The 21,652-nt window shown below is 47.0% G+C and overlaps 1 pseudogene across 1 annotated transcript; it reads right to left on the minus strand.

Moving 5' to 3' along the window:
* Positions 1 to 432: 432 nt before the first annotated feature.
* LOC308426342 (large ribosomal subunit protein eL15-like) lies at positions 433 to 16,109 on the minus strand (annotated as a pseudogene). Its single transcript has 2 exons — positions 16,074 to 16,109; positions 433 to 1,038 (listed from the first exon to the last, which is right to left on the minus strand). The product of its transcript is annotated as a large ribosomal subunit protein eL15-like (transcript).
* Between the last annotated feature and the right edge of the window lie 5,543 nt (positions 16,110 to 21,652).

Below are 21,652 nucleotides of genomic sequence, written 5' to 3' on the forward strand. Positions count from 1 at the left end.
TTGTGTTAATAAACTACTCCTGGACTTGGGGCGTGACCTGAAAAAAATATATATACAGTAGCATACCCATATACTTGATCTAGTAGCTAGCGACACTGCATTGAACAGAACTGACTTTTTTCCCTCCAAGCCCCTCTCTGCAAGGCTTACAGACCTATGTGGAGGAGGAGGCAGAAAGATTGTAAGAGCCGGGAGCAGTGGATGACCTCAAGAAAACAGCATCCTCCAGATGCAACAGGCTGGATACACAAATACACCTCCACATACCGTGGCAGCGTGCACAAATCCTTCATGGGTTCAAAACCCAGCACAGAGAAGGGGAGGTAGACACAAGCTTCCACCTCTAGCCAAGAAACCATTCACGACCGATTATGTACTTTTTCACTGTCCTAAGTTGTTTATTGGATATGAATTTTACAAATATCACGTGTATCAGCGCTCAGCGTGGAGCCGGAGAGTACTGCGCCTTCTCCAGGCTGCACGGCGAGATCCACCAATAGTGTGCTGGAACTTGTGGCCCTTCCCAAAGCCACGGCTATTTTGGCCTGCAGATGTCAGCCCACGCATCTCTCTGTGCTTATGGACTGGTTTGGGGATCCGCTGGGTGTCAGGATTTCTTCCAATAGCTTTATGGAATGGATTGATGAGGATAACCTCAAAAAATTTATATGTGGAATCTTCACCGACCCAGTAGGAAGTCAGGACACTCAAAGCCCCACAATGGCATCCAGCTCTCTCCTCGGCAAAGACTGAAGGTTTGGGGCAGATTTCAGCTGGTTAACACCATGGTGGACAGGCTTGCCTTAAGTTGCACCCTTAGGAACTGGGCGTTTGCGACCACCATGACGGACACGAATCCTGTAAGTGACATAAGCTTGCTTAGACTTGTATCCCAGCCTTCGAGCTTTATCAGGCCGGGTGGGGAGACCCGTGCGGCGCAGAGAGCTGGCCGGATTGCCAGCAGCCGACCCTCAGAAGAAAGCGCATGTCGGACTACTTCTTCCTCCATAGCTCCTAGATGTATTTGTAGGCACCCAACTTGGCTCACCTGATGGCTGCCACCTGATTGTGTATTTTTAAAGACTTGAAGAGAATGGGGCTGGAGAGGTGGCTCAGTTGGGTCAAGAGCACTCCCTCTTGCAGAAGGACCTACGTTCAGTTCCCAGCATGCACATTGGGCAGTTCAAAACCAAACTACCTGTAACTTCAGGAGAGCAAATTCCTTCTGACTTCTTCAGGTACCTGCACGTATATCTACTCTGGTGTACACAATAAAGTAAGAAATTCGTGAAAGATAAATCTTTTTTTTTTTTTTAAAGTGGGAAGTTCACAGGCCCTCGTCACAAAGAAACGGTACCTGTCCAAGGAAACAGAAAGCCAAGCATTCTATGGGCATTGTGTGCATCAAATTATCACACTGTACTTTGTGTTCAAGGAGAGAAACTAGTTTCCACAGATATGAACACTGGATTTCACTGGAGTTGAGGACAAATACACCTTTGATGAGGAGTGACCCTTCTTCCTGTTTGTCCCACCACAGTAGCCCATGTCATTCCTCTCTAGAGACATACTTAACTGTGTGGGGCCAAGTTTGGGCGTCCTCTGTGCACTTGTTACCTAGTATGATCCACCGTGAGTCTATGGTGACGTCAAAGGTGGGTCCTTTAAGAGGCAGAGCCTACAAAAAGGACGTTAGGAAACTGGGGTCTATCCTTGAAAGGGATGGGAGGACCTCAGCCTATTGTTCATCTCTTTCATTCTTGGCCATAAGTTGAGAAGCTCTGCGCCACTACACATTCCAAAGCAGTATACTGAAAAAACGACATGCTGGTCTCCTCCGAGGGCAAGCAATCTCTAAGACTGTGAACCGGAACCAATCCTTTCTATCTCTAGGCTGCTTCTCTCTATGACAGTAAGGAAGGGCTGGCTGGTGCACTTCAGTTAACTCTTCTGGAAAGTGGGTCTCCTGAGGACTAGCCCATAACCCTCACACAGGCCTTCCCATGGCTTCTTCTCAGTGCTAAGGTCCTGGTACCAGGGACTGCTCCTAGTGGAGATGACAGAAACACAACATAGTCCAGGAATACCAGTGAACTGTGTTCGTCATCATTAAGCCGGTCAACTCCTGAATTACCCCCACGTTTTGGGACTAACATGTAGCCCAGGAGTGACAATGGAGCCTGCATTGGGTACCAGAGCACTCTGACTTCAAACAGCCCAGGTGGATGCAGGTGTGCTGTTCCCTGGACATCATCACAAGGATGCTGAAGACGGATTCCTCCTAAGATCTACACTGCTGGTCAGGCCTAGAGGAGCTGACATCCCCACAGGGTCTCCAATAAAATACAATTGCTTCTCTCTCTTCCCTGTATCTGTCTCCACCCCGTTTGCTCTGGGTGGGCTCTGCTTTCCCTCACTGTCTTTATAGGGGCCTCAGATTCTACTGACGTCCCACAGAGCAAAAGGCACTGAGCAATCAGTCCTCTCCAGGGACAGGCTCTTGAACAGAGCCTTCTGTGAGCAGTGGAGTCCTTTGGCTGGTTGGTTAGTGAGACCAGAAGGGAAAGGAGGGCTGAAAAGAAACCATGAACTTGGCCCCTTTCCTAGCTTTCTGAATGAATTTGGGAGCAGACAGAACACAGCTGCTGGAGCTTGATTCTCAGAGAACCTACCAGACTTCTAGTCATGGTTTTCATAGTCACAGACAACAGTTCTACTGTGCGTGAGGCTGACATCCACTCATCTAGCTTGAGACCTCAGCCCTTCCCCACCCCGTGTTCCTTCTGTCACCTTGGGTGAGGTTCCATGCTTTGTGTCAGAGTACTGAAGCTGGTAGGCTAACAGGGCCACACACTTTATTGGTCTGCAGGCCTTTCCTTGGACCCAGATGGGTTGTTTCTAGTGACCCCAGGTGGTCCTTTCCTGTTCATTCCCTGGTCAACTAGACACCAAGACACAAATGCTGGGCCAGGAACAGGGTCATACAGTGTCTTAATCAGGGTTCTCTAGAGTAACAGAACTTATGGAATGAATCTATCTATCTAATCTATCTATCTATCTACCTACCTACCTACCTGTATATGCCATAAAAATGTATATGTATATATGTGTGTGTCTGTGTATGTTATTTATTAGAATGGCTTGCATCCTGTGGTCCAGATAATCCAACAATAGCTTCCTATGAATGGGAGGTCCAAGAATCCAGTAATTATTCAACCCATGAGGTTGGGTGTCTCAGCTGGCCTTCAGTATATGCTGGAACCCTGAAGAAGTAGGTTCTAATGCTAGTAAAGAAACAGACTTACTATCAAGGTGAGAGCAAGTGGAACAAGAACAAAAGCTTCCTTCTTCCATAATCTTATACAGGCTTCCAAAGAAGATGTGGCCCAAATTAGAGTGGGGTTTCCCACCTCAAAGATTCAGATTAGAAGTGGGTCTTCCCACTTCAAATTAAGCAAACATTCCTCAAAGGCGTGCCCCTCCATTTGGAGGTTTTAGTTAATTCCAGATGTAGTTAAGTTGACACACAGTAAGTGGGGAAAAAACAAGACTAAAAGGCAGTCTGTCTTTCCTGTGGTCTGGACATGAGCCTGCCATCCATCCTCAATTCTAACCCTGATGGAGATCCCAGCAGTTGAGGATGCAGAGCCAAGGTGGCATAGAACAAAAGCCAGAGTCACGTTCCTTCCCAGTCCACAAGACTGCTGTTCTGGAGATGTCAGCCTTCCCTCAGGCTCCACTTCTAGTCCCAGAGTTCATCAGGTTACAGATGCAACAGCAAATGTGAATCTTCTAGAGACTAAGTGACCTGCCTTTCCCTGGCCTGCCCTGGAGATGCTGTTTTCTCCATTCCTGGACCTTTCCTCCTCTGACGCCTAGCTGGTCTCTCTGGTAACGAAATCACGCACCGATTCTAAGTGACGCCCACACAGCCTTTGTTCCCTTACATATGTGGTAAGACTGACTGTGCCCTGTGCTACCTCGTGTCCACGCTCACAGCCTGCTTGCAGATTGTGAGCAACAGAAATGAGAAGAGACACAGCCATTTCCATTCCTCCTCTCCTCTGCATTTGTGTATAGAGAGGGGCTCTTGCTTTTTTTTCCGTGACACGAATTGGGCCAAGAATTTGTTGGGATCCATTGCTGAGGAAATTAGACACTGAGTCTCTCTTGAAATTATAACAGATTATGGCAGCAGCTCATTAAGGATGTGTACCCAAGGGAATGGGCAATAGAATGGGTATCCAATGGGAGAGGCATAGTTCTGCAGAACAGAGGCTCAGTTGCTCTGTTGGGTGGCCCCACAAGGCAGACCCCATGGCAGGATCCCAACCTGAGCTACTGAGCTTCCGTTCTCTCCTCCTGGTTTCTCTGGAAGATGGTGGCACTTCCCAGCCATGTAGGCAGAGTTGAAGAGGCCCTAGGAGAACTGTGACTGTCCTGGAAAGAGTCTATGGTGTGCAGAGTGAAACAAAAGTACATTTAGGCCATATGCACACAAGAAAATGGTGTAAGGACTCAGCATGCACCCAGCAAGGAGAGCAGCCACAAGACAAACAACAGTAGTTCCAACAAAGAGACAAGACACTGAGGCTTCAAGCAACACACGGGTGTAGTTAATCTTCTGTCCTTTCCATAGTATATCTAAGCAATTTCAGGCCCCAGATTATAAACCTGCCTCTTTCTATTGGCTTTTATGCAGCATTCATCACTCAATACATTATCTTGTGTATTACCTGCCTCTATTGGTGGGGTTTTGTTATTGCAAGAAAACTATTCTAGGATGGATATTCACGTGCTCGCTTGTCACAGGCAATACACAAAGTGTCCATGTGGGATAAATGCTTTCTAGATGAAAAGGCATGTGCATTAAAAAAAAAAAAAAAAACATTTTATAATCTCTACACCAACTCAGGTGCCCGTGCCAACAATGTCATCACAGTTCTGGATCATTGCCAATCAGATAGGTCTTGGACCACCATTTGAATTTACACTTCTCTAATTATACATGACTAAATGTTGCTCCTTCATCTAAGAGCCATTTATGGTTTTTGTTCTGTGGACTGCCTGCTTTGTATTCTCCTTATTTACCATCTTGTTTCATCAACTTATAGAAAATACTTTACCTGGTAAAGAAAATTGAGTCAGACAGTGACGAGCACCTTTAGTCCCAGCAATTGGGAGGCAGAGGCAGGAGGATCTCTGAGTTCAAACCCAGCCTGGTGTACAAGACAGCCAGAGTTACACAGAAAAACCCTGTCTCAAAAAAAAAAAAAAAGAGGAAGAGGGGGAGGGGGAGGAGAGGAGAAGGAAGAAGATGAGGAGAGAGGGGGAGGAAGACAAAGAAGAGGAAGAGGAGGGAGAAATTTGTATTTTGTGTTTCGTGATTTGACAGAGGAGGCAAAGGGGAGGAAAACACATCACATCTGCTACCTCCGTCTCATGTCCAGATCCATCCTTTACAACCAATGGTTCTTCACTTCTTCCTTTTTGCTTCCCATTTCCTGCCTCCTTTGTCCTGGCTAAAATGCCCAAAATTGGTTTCAGTAGTGAAAGAAAACATGATGTTTGTATTTCACCACATTAAGGTGCTTAGGAGCAGGACCTGGATGGTGTGGTTTTCTTCCTCCAAGCAAGTACTCTACCCGATGACCTGGGTCTCCTGATTGCCAGGTCCATGAGATGAATAACCCGTCTTAGTCCGCCCAGACTTGAGTACTACAGTCTCCTCTACTCTGTCCTTGTCTTGCTGCCACTGACTGGAAGGTGGTGTGACTGTGTAGTCTTTGAGTGGCTCTCTCTTGTTGTCATGAGAGCCTCCAAAGTCAGAGGCAGTGGACCCTAGCAAGCCTACCCTGGACACCGTATGTAGTATCTGAAAGAGAAATTACCCTATAGTCTCAGACATTTGAACACCTGGTTTCCAGTTGGTGGCACTGTTTGGGGACAGGCTTGCTGGAGGAAGTGTGTCATTGGGGGTGGGCTTTGGGATTAAAAGCCCTGAGCAGTTTCCAGTGTGCATCCTCTGCTTTACTCTCCTGGTTGAGATGTGAGCTCTCAGTTTCTTGTTCCCTTCCCTACGTCTGCCATTCGCTGCCATGCTTCCCTGTTGGGATGGACCCTTATCTTTCTGGAACCACCAGCACATATACATGCTTCCTTCTGTGAAGTTGCTTTTGGCAATGCTGTTCTACCAGAGAAATGGGGAGGTAACTAATAAACCGTGTAAAAGGATGCAAATGGGATGGGAACTGGCAAGGGCCCTCACAAGATTCCCTCAATGTGGGATACACACACATACACACACACACACATACATACAATACACAAATATACACACATGTACACACATACATACACACATGCGCACACATACATACGCACATATACACACGTACATGCATACATACATACACACACATACTACACACACACACACACACACACACACACACACACGACTGTACAGGAGGGTCTCAGGGTGTAGAATGCTAACAGAACAAAACCTTGAAGGAAGGTCCCTAGAAGGCCTGTAGTCATTGGCTTGCTCCTGGACTGTCTTTTTTTCTTGCCTTCTGGTCACCCCTGCCAGTCTCTGGACCCCACAGGTTCCACCTACACCTAGATCCTAGATTTATTCTGGAGAAACTGCTATAGGGACAAGTCTTTCCAAGAAACCAAGTGCAGATCACTCTACCCTGTAGCCTCTCTTAGCTACCAGACAACATACACAAAACATACACAAGTCTGAGACCCCAAGCAAAGAGCTCTTTGCTAGTATGTGGAAGAAATGGTTGCACAAATGGCCAGAGGAATTTGGTTATAGTCCTCACAGAGACAGCCAGGGAACCCTTACCTGGATTCACGAAGCTTTACATGCTAGGCAACCCACACGTGACGGAATACTCTGTCATAGAGATTGAGTGTTCTCCCAGCAACCCTGCCAAGCCAGTTGGGAAACCTGTCCAGCCAGTGCAGAGCCTCCAGGATCACAATCCTCACTCAGAGGCAGGTAGTATCTGTCAAGGGCCATGATGGCTTTCCCAATCCAGGATGCCTTAATATACAGGGTTCTTTCCAGGTCTGTCCTAGGCCACACCCAAGGAGGGACGAAGTCCTTGGCCTTTGTAAGATGCCAAGCTGGATTCCAGAATTCTTTGTGGATTCTAAATAGACTGATATGTAGCATATCAAACTGGGGCTGAAGACATGGGACACACAGGGGTCCACTGCCCATGGTGGAGCTTCCGGCCATTTAGAGGAAGGGACTGGAAGTGCAGCAGCTTGAGCCAAGAACAGATGGTTAGGGAAGATGGTGCTGAGAAACAGTCAAAGGATCACCATGGGTCCCCAGGCAGTTGGAGCTGCAGACTGAATTCAAGGCTACCTTGGGCTACAGGGTTAGACCCTGTCTCAAAAAAAAAAAAAGCCAAAAAGAGTCTGAGGACATGGCTTATTTGGCAGAGTGCTCGTCCCAGCATGAAGTCCTAGGTTCCATCTCTAGTACTGGCACATAAAAAAATGGCATGATGACACATACCTATGACCCAGCCTTGAGGCAAAAATAAGAGGCGCTCGGGGACTATTCATTCTCTGCCAGATGTGAGTTCCAGGCTAGCCCGTAATACATGATACATTGTATCCATAGAAAGGAGGGTAAGGGGGTGAGAGAAGGGAGAAAAACAGGAAATATTCTCCTCAAACCATGTCTGTGGTGAACTTAACTGACTTTTTAATGTCATCACATCCTAAATAATATAGTGATTTACGTGATTACATTGTACTGGGTGTTATGTGCAATCTAGGGGAACTCTGAAGTCCAGGAGAGCATGTGCCCTGGACCTCTGAGCATCTGTGAGTTCGAGTGTCTGCATGCGGCTCTACAACCAGTCCCATAAATACTTAAGGACTGCAGTGTTTACTCGCTCCCTATCTCCAGGTCTCTCTGACTCCAGACATGAGTCGGTGGCAAGACTTTGTAGAATTAAAGCGTGAGCGGCAGAACAAATGGGGCTGAGTTCTGTTTGCTGACCATCTAGCTCCCTGTGCCCCCTCACTCCCAAGCTCTGTGGCATGACTTGGGGCGGGTTCCTTGCTCTGATCTCAGTTCCTTCCTCCTGTGCCCCAGCTGACTTGTTTAACCACTGTGGGTGTTCCTACACTGAAACTAGACAGTCCTCGGAGTTCTTGCTAACAAGTCCAGGCAAGTAGAGGCCAAAGCCTGACCTCAACTGCTTACCCCTGTTCTGTCACCTCCAGCCCGAGGGTGCAATACCTCTAGATGAGGGGCTGTGGTTCCCAGGTTCAATTGTGGGCTGTACTCTTTTTGTGGAGTCAGGCTGAGAGCCAGGGCCACAACCCGGTGATCCCCAGCCTACATCTGCCCAACAGATGTGCTTAATCTGGCAGACCATTTCAATTTTTCAAATATGGATTTCATCGCCAACATCTGAAAATCAGTTTCTTTATAGAAATACATTTTTTTAGGTTTTAAATTTATTAATTTGATTGACTGATTGCATCTTTGGAAAAATGGGTCTGGTGTCCGACAAGGTACCTCTGTCAGAAACTGTTGAGGCTTGAAGACACAGTCCTCTTACCAGGCTTCTCCATCTCTTGATGCCATATGCCCAGCTCTTAGGCATCTGAGTGATGATCTAGAACTTTCTTCTCGTTGCATGTCTCAGAAACGACAAGAAGACTATAAGTAGGTCTCAATGCACACTAACAAGGCAGCTAGGGACTGAACTGTGTCCCAGCCCCACTACAGATCTCAAAATCTTTCAGCAAGATGGATGAGAATTCCATACAACTAGGACAGCTGGAATTTGGGGAGGCAAAGATACATTCCCAGAATCCCCCAGAATCCTGAGGTCGCCCACACCCTTTGTCCCAGCCACCGTAAGAAAGGCTACACTGATAAAGGCCCTGGGTAACCAGATGACAACATTCTTGGGACTCAGATTGAGTGGGAAGGGCCACCTGCTCAGCACATAGCTCAGGGCTGCCAAGAGGAGGGCAGTGGCTGTTGGGCCACTGGAAGCAGGGTGCCAGCCCTTCTTGGCATTTCAACAATGCCACAAGTACCCAAGCTATAGTAGGGAAGTCACACAGCCTCATTCTGCAAGGACTTAAGGGAAAAAAATGCCAGTTTTGTAGGCGGGGGCTCTGGGTCTGCCTCCCTACCCCCATTTGGCTCCTTCTGAGCATTGTTCATAAACCAGAGGTACATACAAGGTTGGCTGACATAGTGCCAGGCAGGGCCTTGGGGAGGATTGTCAAGGGCTGGCATGGCCCAGTTAGTAAATGATGTGAACCACCCCATTCTCCTCATCTGCAACCCACGGAGGAATCCGAAATGGTTTCTCTAGGCTAAGGTTGTATTATAACTACAGTGTTCCAAATGCTGTCGGCCTGGCATAGCTAAAGCTTTGTCACGGGTGACAGCAGGACAAAGTCCATAGGGACTAAGAGAAACAAAAGGTCCCTCCCAAGATAGCCTCATAGGTCAGGGAAATGTGATGGTTCTGGGTCATAGAAAGCCCCACAGTCCAAGGCTATCTTGTCAGGTTTACCAGGAGGGTGTAGCAGCAGTCACAGAACATGTCCAAGTTCAGGTCTCAGACCTTTGGTCTCCACGCTCCACCCTAGGTAGGGATGACTCTCAGTCCCTTTTGTGTCTGTTTGGAAGACTGAACATAATACTGAATATAAAGCACAGGCCCACAGTGGATAAATGGAGGTGACAGGCTAGCCTACATCACAGCTCTCAAACGTGTTTAACCTCTGAGCTTTGGGATATGCACTAAGCTATCCATTTTTTCAGGCAGGAAGTGACTCAGGCACCCATCCCAGTGGTTAGCATGGGAGGGAGAAAGGTCTGCTTCAGTGTTTGTGGCAGGTCATCTGTGGTTGGCTGCAGTGGCTGGGGACACAGGTGAGACTACATGGGGTGTGGCCAGACCCTTCTGCTTTCGGGAAACATCCCGTGTTTTTCCTAAGCATTGCACTTCTGGGAATACAGACAAGAAGGCATCACACAGAATGTAGCTGTGCAGACCACGGCTTGGGAAATGTTTCTGTTTATATGGAACAGGAAGTTGGGGGCAGGGGACACTGGAATCTTTCTCTTTCTTTAACACCACGGCCATCTCTCCCTTTGCGGGTCAGCATCTCACTAGCTCCCTTTAACATCTTGTTCTGCCGTCTCTGTCTCTTTTGATGTTTATTATCATCATTTTAATTTTTCATTTTTTTTTCAGACAGGGTTTTATTTTCTTGCCCAGCTGATTTCACCCTGTGCATCTCTCCAACCTCAGTGTCCTGGGTGCTCGATTACAGGTATAAGCTTGGCCTCTTTTAACGTGTACTTTGAAATGTATTTGCTAACATCAAAATATAAAATCTGGTCAGGTGGTGGTGGCACATGCCTTTATTGCCCGCACTCAGAAGAAAGCAGAGACAGGTGGATTTCTGAGTTGGAGGCCATCCTGGTCTGGTCTATGCTTGTCAGAGCTACATAGTAAAACCCTATCTCAATATGTGTCTGTCTCTGTGTGTGTGTGTGTGTGTGCATGTGTGTGTGCATGTGTGTACACTGCATCCATGTAACAGCCTATGAGTTGGCCACAGAAGAATGGTATACTCACAGGTACCAGAAGGGTGAAGCTTGAAACCATGATGCTGAGTAAAAGTGGAAGACCACAGATCACACGAAATGTCCAAACAGGCAAGCGAAAGAATCAGAGACCAGATGAGGGCCATCAGCATGGGGAGCAGAGAAAAGTCTGAGTGAACGTGTGTTGCTGAACACAGCCGTGTCAATGACCCCAGTGCCTCTGACCCATGGGAACCAGTGAAGCCCTCATCTGGTCAGAATGTGACTAGAAACAGTGTATTAACTATCAACCAGCCTCCTCCTCTAAGGTGACTACAGCCCAAGACTGCTCCCCTACGAAGACCTCTCAGCAAGATTAACTAAACTTGTCTCCTTGTTTGTCTGTATACCATGAGCCTGCGTCCTTATCCAGCTGTATCTGATAAACCCCTCCACCTTGGTTCAGCATATAACTAAAGATGCTGAGATTCCCCATTGTTGGTGACACAGTTGGTGCCCTCCACCAGGGTGAGCACAACCCAGCTTTTATGTGTCTGTCCCTTCTTCATCCCTTTAATTGTCCACTTAGGTCGACCCTTACAGCTGTACAGAAAGAACATCAGGGTCTGGAGCTGCAGCCCAGTATATACATAGATTCACACTAGCATAAAGAGCGCATTTAGATTCAGGAAAAGTAGTTCAGCCATTAAGAGAACTTGCTGCTTTTGCTGAGGACTCAGTTTCCAGCACCTATGTCCCGTGGTTTACAACAGCCTAGATTCTACCTTCAAGGGACCCGACACTGTCTTCTGGCTTCTACAGCCACCTCACTCATGTGCATGTATCCACACAGAGATGTGCACATAGACACATAAGTAAAACTAGATTAACAAACAAATGTGTAAAATTAGGCCATGGTTGGCAGTTGCACGCCAAATGGGACAGAAAGCAGAACAGGCACATATAAAGTACATGAATGATACTTCCATAAAGGTGTGGATTTGTCTGCCAAAGTTTAACCAAGTGCCACTGGCTGGGTAGCAATCACATGTGAAATCGCCCTTTCATGCAGGCAGGACCCCCCCCTCTACCCCTGTGTGAAGTGTGAAGGCTAGCCTTCAGACATTGCCCTGGCAACAGCTGGTAACATCACACAGGCCCCTTCAGTGAGTGCATTTGTCCCCAGTTGCATCTTGGTATAAAGACATTAATCTATGGTGTCGGAGCCTACCCTAGCTGCATGGAAAATGCCGTAAAGGTTTGCACAGCTGCAGGCACAGTTTGCAGGGTTCGTAGTCAGAAGCAGGGTCTTGAGAGGATCCTTGGCTGTTAAACCCAGGCTTGTGGTATCTCCCCTCCTTCTGATGGACCTCTGTCACCTGCTCCTCAAATTCCTGAAAGACCCAACTCTGGGTCTTATAGTTCTTGGACCCATGTTTCATAAAAGCCTATCTGGCCCTTGGAGACCACACGAACGGACCTGGGGGAACGTCGGTAACTAGCCACACAGCTTCTGGAAGGGCTACTCAGCCCAGAGCTTCAGTTTACTGTCTAAAGGCAGTTAGCCTCTGTAGGGCTGGAAGGGAAAGGGGGGTACTCATGGCAGGCAGGAATAGCAACACCTGATGCACAGACCTACCAGGGTGTCCTAGGTGAATGTGTCTCCTCTCTCCAAAAAACTGTCCACTCGGGACCGGAGTGCCTCGGAGATTCAGGGTACAGTGAATTCCGAGGTGTTCAGTGCTGCGATGAGCATCCAGAGGGTAGCAGGCTTCCCACCCGACACCAGCCTGTACCCCTCCAGCTGCCCTACCCGCTGCCGCTATACCACACTTGCCCAATTGACTGTCTCAGAAGAGGGCTCCTTGAAGCAGATGTTGAGATGAAGATGCTGGCACTGAGCACCTTGTTTGAGCAGCACGATCCTAGGAAGCGCCGATAGAATGAGAGACAGTGGAGGGAGGAGGAAAGCTTCCTTCTGTGCGTTAGGGAGAAGGTCTGGATGTGGCAAGGACATCTAAATGAGCAAGAGGGGACAGACAACCCAAGAGGGACAGCCTGGGCCCCAGCCAGGGTTTCTACCAGATGTGCAGCTTTGGGCATGTCATGGTGAACTTGTGAATGGAGAGAATGAGCTAGAAGGTCAACTGTGCAGGCAAAGGATCCAGGTCTGTTTTCTCTCTGGAGCCCAGCTGGGTATCTGGCACACAGAGAGCTTAGCAAATATTTGTGGTTCCCAGAGTAACTCTTTCATTATTGATAACAGCTGTCAATTATTGAAGAATCCCTGTGCTCTGGACTTGCTGCTGAGTATTGGATGTCCTGCTCTTCCTCTCCACAGTCCTCTTGCAGTGCTTCCATTCCCACTCACACCTGCCATTCCCACTCACACCTGCCATTCCCACTCACACCTGCCATTCCCACTCACACCTGCCATTCCCACTCACACCTGCCATTCCCACTCATACCTGCCATTCCCACTCACACCTGTCATTCCCACTCACACCTACCATTCCCACTCACACCTGCCATTCCCACTCACACCTGCCATTCCCACTCACACCTGTCATTCCCACTCACACCTACTATTCCCACTCACACCTGCCATTCCCACTCACACCTGCTATTCCCACTCACACTTGCCATTCTCACACACACCTGCTATTCACACTCATACCTGCAGAGATACAAGTGATAGTAACCAAAGTCACCCAGCTCACAAACAATAAATCTGAGCCTTAATCCAGGTGAAAGAGCCGTGGTTTTCCCCCCAGACTTCCTTGTTTTAAATTTTAGTTTAAAAACGGTGCTGGGTCTGACACAAGCCCACACTTGAAGTGTAGTGCTCACCAACACACTGACCACATGATGAAGACAGAACACACCCATCATCCCAATTCCCGGTAGTGGTCACGGTGGCTGGCATGCAGTCTCAGACATTCCTCTCCTTGAAAAGCTTGTCTGTGTACTAATGGGGCTCTTTGGTATCTGGCCTGAGCTCCTTAGCTGTGGCAGCACTAACTTTTCTTGCTTTTCTTCCTTTGTTGAGCCTCTCATATGCTGGTTTCTACCACAGAGCCACACCCCAGATAAGTTCTTTTTTTTTTTTTTCTTTTGAGACCAGAAGTGCTCTCAAACTTACAGACTATATAGCCCTGCCTAGCCTGGAACTCTATGTAGACCAGACTGACCTCAAACTCACAGAGATCCAACTGCCTCTGCCTTCAGTGTGCTGGGCCTAAGGCATCCAATACCATACCTGGCCTGATACTCTTCTGAAAAAATTCCGGTTGAGAATTATGGAGGGGGCAGGTTGTTTTGTTGTGATCTCTTACAGGACAGAAGCTTCTAATGAATGGGAAGAAATGAACATATACCATGCATAATGGACCTGTGGGGTAAACACACCAAAGGTGCTGAGTCTGACAGTTTTCACTAGGACTTGGTTTTATTCCCTTCCCACTAATAACCTATGGGGCTAGAAAGGAGACATACCGTCCCCTCTCCTTTCACAGAGATGAAACTGAAACCCAGTGGGACCAAGAGATGCAACCAAGGTCAGTGCAAGAGTAAGACCCAACTCAAGCACTACCCAAGTGCCTCCTTGTCCCTCTACCCCTCCACTGGGTACCCACTGTGACTCTGCAAACTGCTGGGTATACCGCTTAAGAACAAGGAAGTCATGATATCACACTAATTGACTCGTAGCTCCTGTCAGGTGACTCTAGGTATACAGACACGTTCCTCTAGCTTTGGTCTCTTCTCTGCATAATAAAGCTGACGCCACTGTCAGGAGGCCATAGTGAGGATAAAAAGACCTGGAGCCTAGCTCAAGCCTGAAATGGGCACACAAGACAGAGGCCATCTCTATGGCATGTCATGGTGAAAGTCACACCCAAGCACGTGTGGCAGTTAAGGTGTTCTCTGATCCTTAACTCCTTGGAGCCCCTCTGTCTAGCATCCCCTGCGAGGGGCAGCTGGGTTGATTCTCACTGCTCAACCTGGGCTGATTCACCTCTGGGAGGGGCCAGCCAGGAAGGTGTCCTCACCAGCCAGGCAGCAAGGCCTTTTCAAATTCCAGGCTGCCTAAGCACACCCAGCTGATGTCAGCCAGGCATGACAAACAGCACCCAGAAGGGCAAGCCTGAAGGCCCCACCTGGGTGGAGACACGTGTGCCCAGGACTGGGCCCAGCTGATGCCGTGAACGATATGATATCCAGATGTTATGTGGCATTGGGCTACAGGGTCTGGCACTCTCCTAGGCAGGCAAATGTTCTTAAACAGATTGTGCCTAAGCAGGTCCAGATACCCAGGTGGGGCTGCCAGAGGACAGCAAAACTTATTCATAGATGGAGAACCGGCAAGGGGAAAGGTGGTGTGCCTACAGACCTATAGACAACCTCTGGTCCTCTAGTTCCTGAGCACTCATGGATAGTGATCTTACCTCCCATCCTTGGGAGGGTCAGGTGAATCTCAGTGCAAGACCTCCTTCATTGGGGTGCTTCATTCACAGGGATGCTGGAGGGTACCATTTGGTCAAATTGGCAAGATTGGTGTATGCTTGGCTCTGTGTGAAGGCAGATGGCCACCTAGTCTAGGCAAGCCCTCCACATAATCCCCAAGCCTTTGGAGGCCCCAGTATGTGCCGGGCTCCAGTCAAACATGAAGGACAGAATAACCATCTTGTCTTGTAGAGCAGGCATTCTGCTGCAGAGGACAAACAAGGTGACTTTAGAGTGAGATGAAATGCATAGGCCAACTCTGTCACCTCTGAGGAGGGGTCTCTGGGGAGATGGGGAAAACAGTCCCCTTGGGGTGCTGGGGAAAGAACCCTCTAGGCTAAGGCTTCAGCAGTGCCCTCTCAGGAGTGAGTGGACCATCACATTCTTGGGGGCCTCAGAGGACCCCTTCATGGGTGGGATGTCAGCTTTATGTTTTTGGTTTCAGTGCTGGGGAGTGAACCAAGTACTCTAACCCTGGGCTATATATATCCAGCTTGCTTAATTTGGTTTTTGTTTGTTTTGTTTTTAAAAGATCACCCTTAGCTCAAACCAAAGACCCTTCTGATGCAACTGAAGTAATTCTTCTCTTTTAATGTCCCCCAGTGTCACAGCAACCTAGTTTCTTCCCCCTCCATCCTACAAGCTCTCAGAAAAGCTTCCCAGTGGGAAAAGTTAACAAAACACCAAATAGCCTAAGGTATTAACCAAAAACAACTAGTTGGGACTGTCCTAGCCCCCAAAGAGTGTGAGGCCCAGACTCTGGGAAGGACATCAGACCCAGAGCACCACATGAAGCTTGGCCCCCAACTCTTATTGACTGACAGGGACTGGCAGGGACAGGTAGGTGTACTAAGGAAGCAGGTGCTCAGATTAGCACCTACTTACCAACAGAAGAAAGGATAGAGCTTTGGGGTCAGGTGAGTGAGCCTCAAGCACAGCCTGATTCCTGATCCTGAGGTTTGGAAATGCGTACCTGCTGTTCCTCCTGTAAAACCCAAATCTCAGCCATGTTTCTTTCTGTGGTCCAATCTCATCGTCAAAAGAAGGTCTCTCCTTTTTATTTCTGCCACCATCCCCTACACCCACCATCCCACACATATGTTAAAAGCCACCCCTGTGGAGTGTCTTGGTTAGGATTTTACTGCTGTGAACCATGACCAAGGCAACTCTTATAAGAACAACATTGAACTGGGGCTGGCTTAGAGGTTCAGAGGTTCGGTACAGTATCATTATGGCGGGAAGCACAGCAGAGCCTAGGTAGGCATGGTGCTGAAGGAGCTAAGAGTTGTGCATCTTCTTTTGAAGGAAGCTAGAAGACTGGCTTCCAGGCAGCTAGGATAAGGGTCTTAAAGCCTACAGTGACACACTTCCCCCAGCAAGGCCACACCCACCCCAGCAAGACCACACCTACCCCGACAAGACCACACCCACCCCAGCAAGACCACACCTACCCCGACAAGGCCACACCCACCGACAAGGCCACGCCTACTCCAACAAGACCACACATGCTCCAAAAGTTCACACCTGTTAATAATGCCACTGTCTGGGCCAAGTATATTCAACCCACCACAGCGGGTATACACAAGGAGGCCCCCACCCTCTCAGAGGAGAAAGGGAGAGGGGATGGGGGAAGAATTGTGGAAGTGGTGACAGGGAGGGAGCAGTGAGTGGGATGTAAAATGAATAAATAAATATAAATTAATTAAAAAATTTTAAAAAGCCATCTCTCTATTTAACAATCCCCCACATGGATTCTGGATGCTCTTAAAATAAAGCACAACCTCCTTTTAAGGTCTGAAGGTCCTCATAAGCCCTGACCCAATAACTCTTCTCTCCCAGGAATGAGAGGTCCCTCTGCCTTCCAGCTCACTGGTTCATCTCTGCCTCACTCCCTTTGCTTGTGCTAGGGCTCTGCTGGCACACCGGGGTGTCACTCTGCAGGTGCCATCATCCTCAGCCATCAGGTCTGCCATCCACTCTATGCAGGAGCTTCAGTGCAGCAGAGCCGTCTGCAGTGGACATCGTGCATGTACCACAGAGTGCGAGAACTGTGCAGAGCTCTTAGAGATGGTGCTTGGAAAACTTTAAGGAGCGCTCAGATTCTTTGGGAGCAGTGCAGAATCCTCGGGCACTTGGGGGAAACGGTGAAGAGCACTCGAGTATTCTGAGGAACTGTGCACAGTGCTCAGGTATTTGTGGTAATTGTGTGGTGCTCGGGTACTTGGGAAACTATGCAAAGTTCTCAGATATTTTGGGGAACTTTTTAGGGTACTCAGGAATTTTGGAAAACTGTGCAAAGCATTTGAGTGTTTTGAGAACTATAAAAGAGCATTTGTGAAAACTTGGGCAGCAATCATATATTTGGGAAACTGGGTGGAGTTCTAAGACATTTTTGGAAAATGATAGCGGGTCATCAGGGAGTTCAGGGAACTGTACACACTTGTTATGTATTTGGGGAACTGTCCTGAGCACTCGGGTATTTTGTGAATGTTCCTTGCTTGTGTTGGGCTGATGCTTCTCTTTTAAGGCTGAGGGTATGGGTTTGGGACAGAAGACCATCAAGGCGGGGTGTCCTTGTCATTATACATATCACAGGTATGTGACAGCCTATGTGACTTTTGTTGTCTGTTCTTTCTCTATTCTGTAAAGGACTCACATCTCTACACTGCTGTACCCTGGTCTATACAGCATCAACAATAGGCTCTCATTCTGAATGGCAAAGCATTACCCCATCTAGGGATCCACCTTGTTGCTGAGCTGGACACTCCCTTACTGCTAGAGTTTCCTCTGTAGACAACGGCATCCCTGAGACTGCTGTAACTCACCTCCAGGAGATATTTTCTCAAGTGCCTTCACCATAGGCAGTGTGGTGCAGTGGGGTGCTCATCTGAGCTACATTTATAGGTCTCTTTTTTCTTTTCATATACATTTCTAGATTGGCATAGCCAGGGCAAAAAAAAGAGCATATTTTAAAGGCTTTTGATAATATCATTAAACAAAACCCCAAGAAAGTTACAAGTTACTCCCTGAACTAAGATTTTTCTTCTTTATCAAGTTTTTTTTTTTCTAGACAAAAATACTTCATGCTTTTATGAGATACCTGGAAGTAACTTATGGAGATTTGATGATGGTGTAGATCATGCCTGAGGTGTTTTTAGGTGTGATGGTGATGCTGTGGCTACTCTTGTAAGAGAGTCCTTATCTTTTACAGACACACTAGACTATGTATGGAAGAAGTTGTATGACATTGGAACTTTCTCTAGTGAGACAAGGGAGCAGAAGCAAGTCCAAACATGAACAAAACCATCACTTGTTACCGCTGAGCTCTGCAACGCAATTCCCATTCATGCAAAAGCACGAATGCACCTTAAAACAATGTAAACACTATATAAATCTAGAAAAGGTGCAAGTATCTGTTTTTTATCTCCTGAAGTTAAGTATAAAGAGCCATCTTGTGCATGAGAAGGTGTATGTGTATATTTAATATATGGTATTATAGCAGGGATATTATATAACACATGTGACCTTATCAAACATACACATTCTTCAAGAAGAAAGGAAGTATAATGGTGCACATATGCCCCGTTTCCCACCAGAAGTCTCCTCTGCTTCCTCCTCTTCTTTCTTCCTTTTTCCCTTCTCCTGCTTTTTTTTCTATAAGTAGTCTTTATTTTTATTTTATGTGTTATGAGTATTTTGTCTGCTTCTTTATCTGTGCACCATATGTGTGCTTGGTGCCCGGGGAGGTCAGGAGAGAGTATTGGATTCCCAAAAACTAGAGTTACAGACAGTTGTGAGGTGCCATGTGGGTCCTGGGAACTGAGCCTGTGTCTTCAGGAAGAACAGTGCTCCTAATTGCCGAGTCACCTCTCCTGTTCCATTGATTCTAACTTTTTAATGTGTAAGTTTTTCTGCCTGTGTGTATGTCTATGCAATGTGTGTCTCTGCTCATGGAGGTCAGAAGAAGGTATTGCATCCCTTGGAACTTGAGTTACAGACAGTTGTGATCTACTGGGAATGTGGGTGCTTGGAATCAAACCCAGGACCTCTGGAAGAGCAGCCAGTGATCTCAGTCACTGAGCCATCTCTCTAGCCTTCTGCTCTTCTTAAGATAAGGTTTCTTTATATTGTCCAAGATGGTTCCAATCTCCTCAGCCCAAGAAATCCTCTTTGTGGGGAGCCAGATTGACCCAAGACTTTCTCAGAGACCTTGATGAAAGGACAAAGGGAATTTTAGTTGCATGTCCTTGTTCGTGAGAGAACTTTGCAAGTCTGGACTAGAACTGGAGCCAGTGCTTCTTCAAAAGCATCAAGATGGCAGCTTCTGTTGTTATCAGTCCTTGGGGAGCCGCATCCTATGTGTTCTGTGCCAACTTTGCCTAATGTAGGTCTCTGCTGATTACGGCCATTACACACACACACACACACACACACACACACACACAACTATATAGGATACTATACCTCTCAATAAACTTGCTTGACATTAGTTATCAGCTTATGCAAGACCTCCTGGTCCCAGATATTGCTTTTGCCTTCTTTCTCTCATCTCTGTGCCTCAGCCCCATCCCCCCACTCAACACCTCACTGTTCAGAACCTTATTCCCCCTGGTTTGGGTCACCTCCTGATTTACCTTCCTAAGCAACTAGAGATGTGTGCCATCGTGCCTGACATCCTTAGCCTCTATTGGTGTGCAAGCTCATGTGAGTGTGTGTGTGTGTGTGTGTGTGTGTGTGTGTGTGTGTGTGTGTGTATCTGTGTATGTGTTACTGGAGATTGACTCTTGGGCCCTGAACATACTATTGTGAGAATAGCTTTGTTTGTTTGTTTTTATCAAAAGTAGCCCAACAAGGGCCCATAGTCCCTGAACTTCTCCTTTCCCTTTGTGCTGATCAGCCAGTTATGTCAGATATGAAGTCAGGGTTTCACCAATGAAGTGAGATGCAATCACCAAGTATGTCAAGGATTAAAGACAGAGGCCATTTTGGGTAAGTGTGTTTATTGGGCCAGTTTGAGGTCTGGCACTGCACTTTTGCAACATTGCCCTTGCTAAATTACTTTCACCTTGTTCATATGCTCCTTTATGAGACACTAGGATTATTCTTTCCCCCAACAATTTTGGGGTTCTCTGGAATTTCAGGTCCATCCAGGCAAGTGTTCAGATCCTCTCCCTTGGAGGAGGCTTGCTCCACCCTCATGATGGTGGCCTCCAGGATCTCAGATGAATGACACTCTCTCAGTTCAATACTGGTAGCGAGATGGAAAGTTTCTCAGAAATGTGGGAAGACTAATAATGTGACAGAGTAATTATTGTGCACAAAACCACAGAGAAAATGCAGAGAACTGTACAGTACTTCGTCACTGGTTGAGTCAACCTGGAGGTTGAATAAGAGGTGGCGAATGAACTGAGCCACTGATGTGAATGAAGCAAATGTGTAGTGCTGACTCCATCATTGCTCCATGGGAGTCTTTGGCGAGTTCTGGTTGCTGAGAAGCACCTAGCATAGGACACTGCCCCATTAGGGAATCAGCTGGAAATAGAGGAAGCATTCAAATCAGAGTATAGAAAAAAGAAAAGGAACAAAACCAACCAAACAAAAAGCCCTCCATTCTGGAAGGTTGAGATTTTGATTTATTACAGGAGCAGGAGAAATCTTGATTGTGTAGGATTGAGACACTAACTATTTAAATTTTACAAAGTCAGGATGGAAAACAATTGGGTAAGAAGAGCTCTAAGAAAACACTCTTCGAGACACTGGTTACCATCTCCCCAGAGCATCTCCTTAGTGCTCAACATTCACAAGTCTATCTGATCCCAACCACTCCATGCTTCTCAAGGTTCCTCTGCTCTGCCTTTTATCTCTAGCAGCACGGTCCTAGCATGGCTTCCTTAGACACACTCTGGTGAACATTGTACACACCAATTAGATGATGTTTTGCTGCATTTCCCTATCTGCAATTTGTACTCATTCGAAACCAAAAGCCCGGCTATGAGATCATCGTGGTTCAGCTTGTTAATCATTGACAAAGATTAGGACGATTAGGTGTGTGTATGTGTGTATGTGTTTAGAGTAGAAAAAGATTTGTAAACCTTGGGCAACTACAATTGGAGCAAGTCATATACAGCATGCAAAAGATGAGACTTTATGTATATAAAATTAAAACTTCTGAGGTCAAAGTTTGATACATTAATGAAACACATCTGCTTAAATGTATGTATAATCAAAGCTTATTTTTAAATGTTTGGGTTTTGTTTCAGCTTTATATAAATATCGCGCAATAGTTAAAAGTACCAGACTGGTATAGCTGACCTTCTGGGCGCTCAATAACCATATTTGGAGCCTGTAATGATGTGGTCAAAAGTATTAAAACAGGAAAATATTTTCCTCTTGCTCTTCAAGGTCAAGTAAAGCCCAGGGAACTATGGGAGATTTCTCGAAATGTCTTTTAATTGTGAAGATTCTCCTAGTCTCTTGTTCAGGAAGGCCATGGAGACGCTACGTTGTGAACAATGTTCAGTACCAGCAAAGGGGAATTTTTTTCCTCCATAT

Source organism: Micromys minutus (genome assembly GCF_963924665.1).
Source record: "Micromys minutus genome assembly, chromosome: 10".
Taxonomy (NCBI): domain Eukaryota; kingdom Metazoa; phylum Chordata; class Mammalia; order Rodentia; family Muridae; genus Micromys; species Micromys minutus.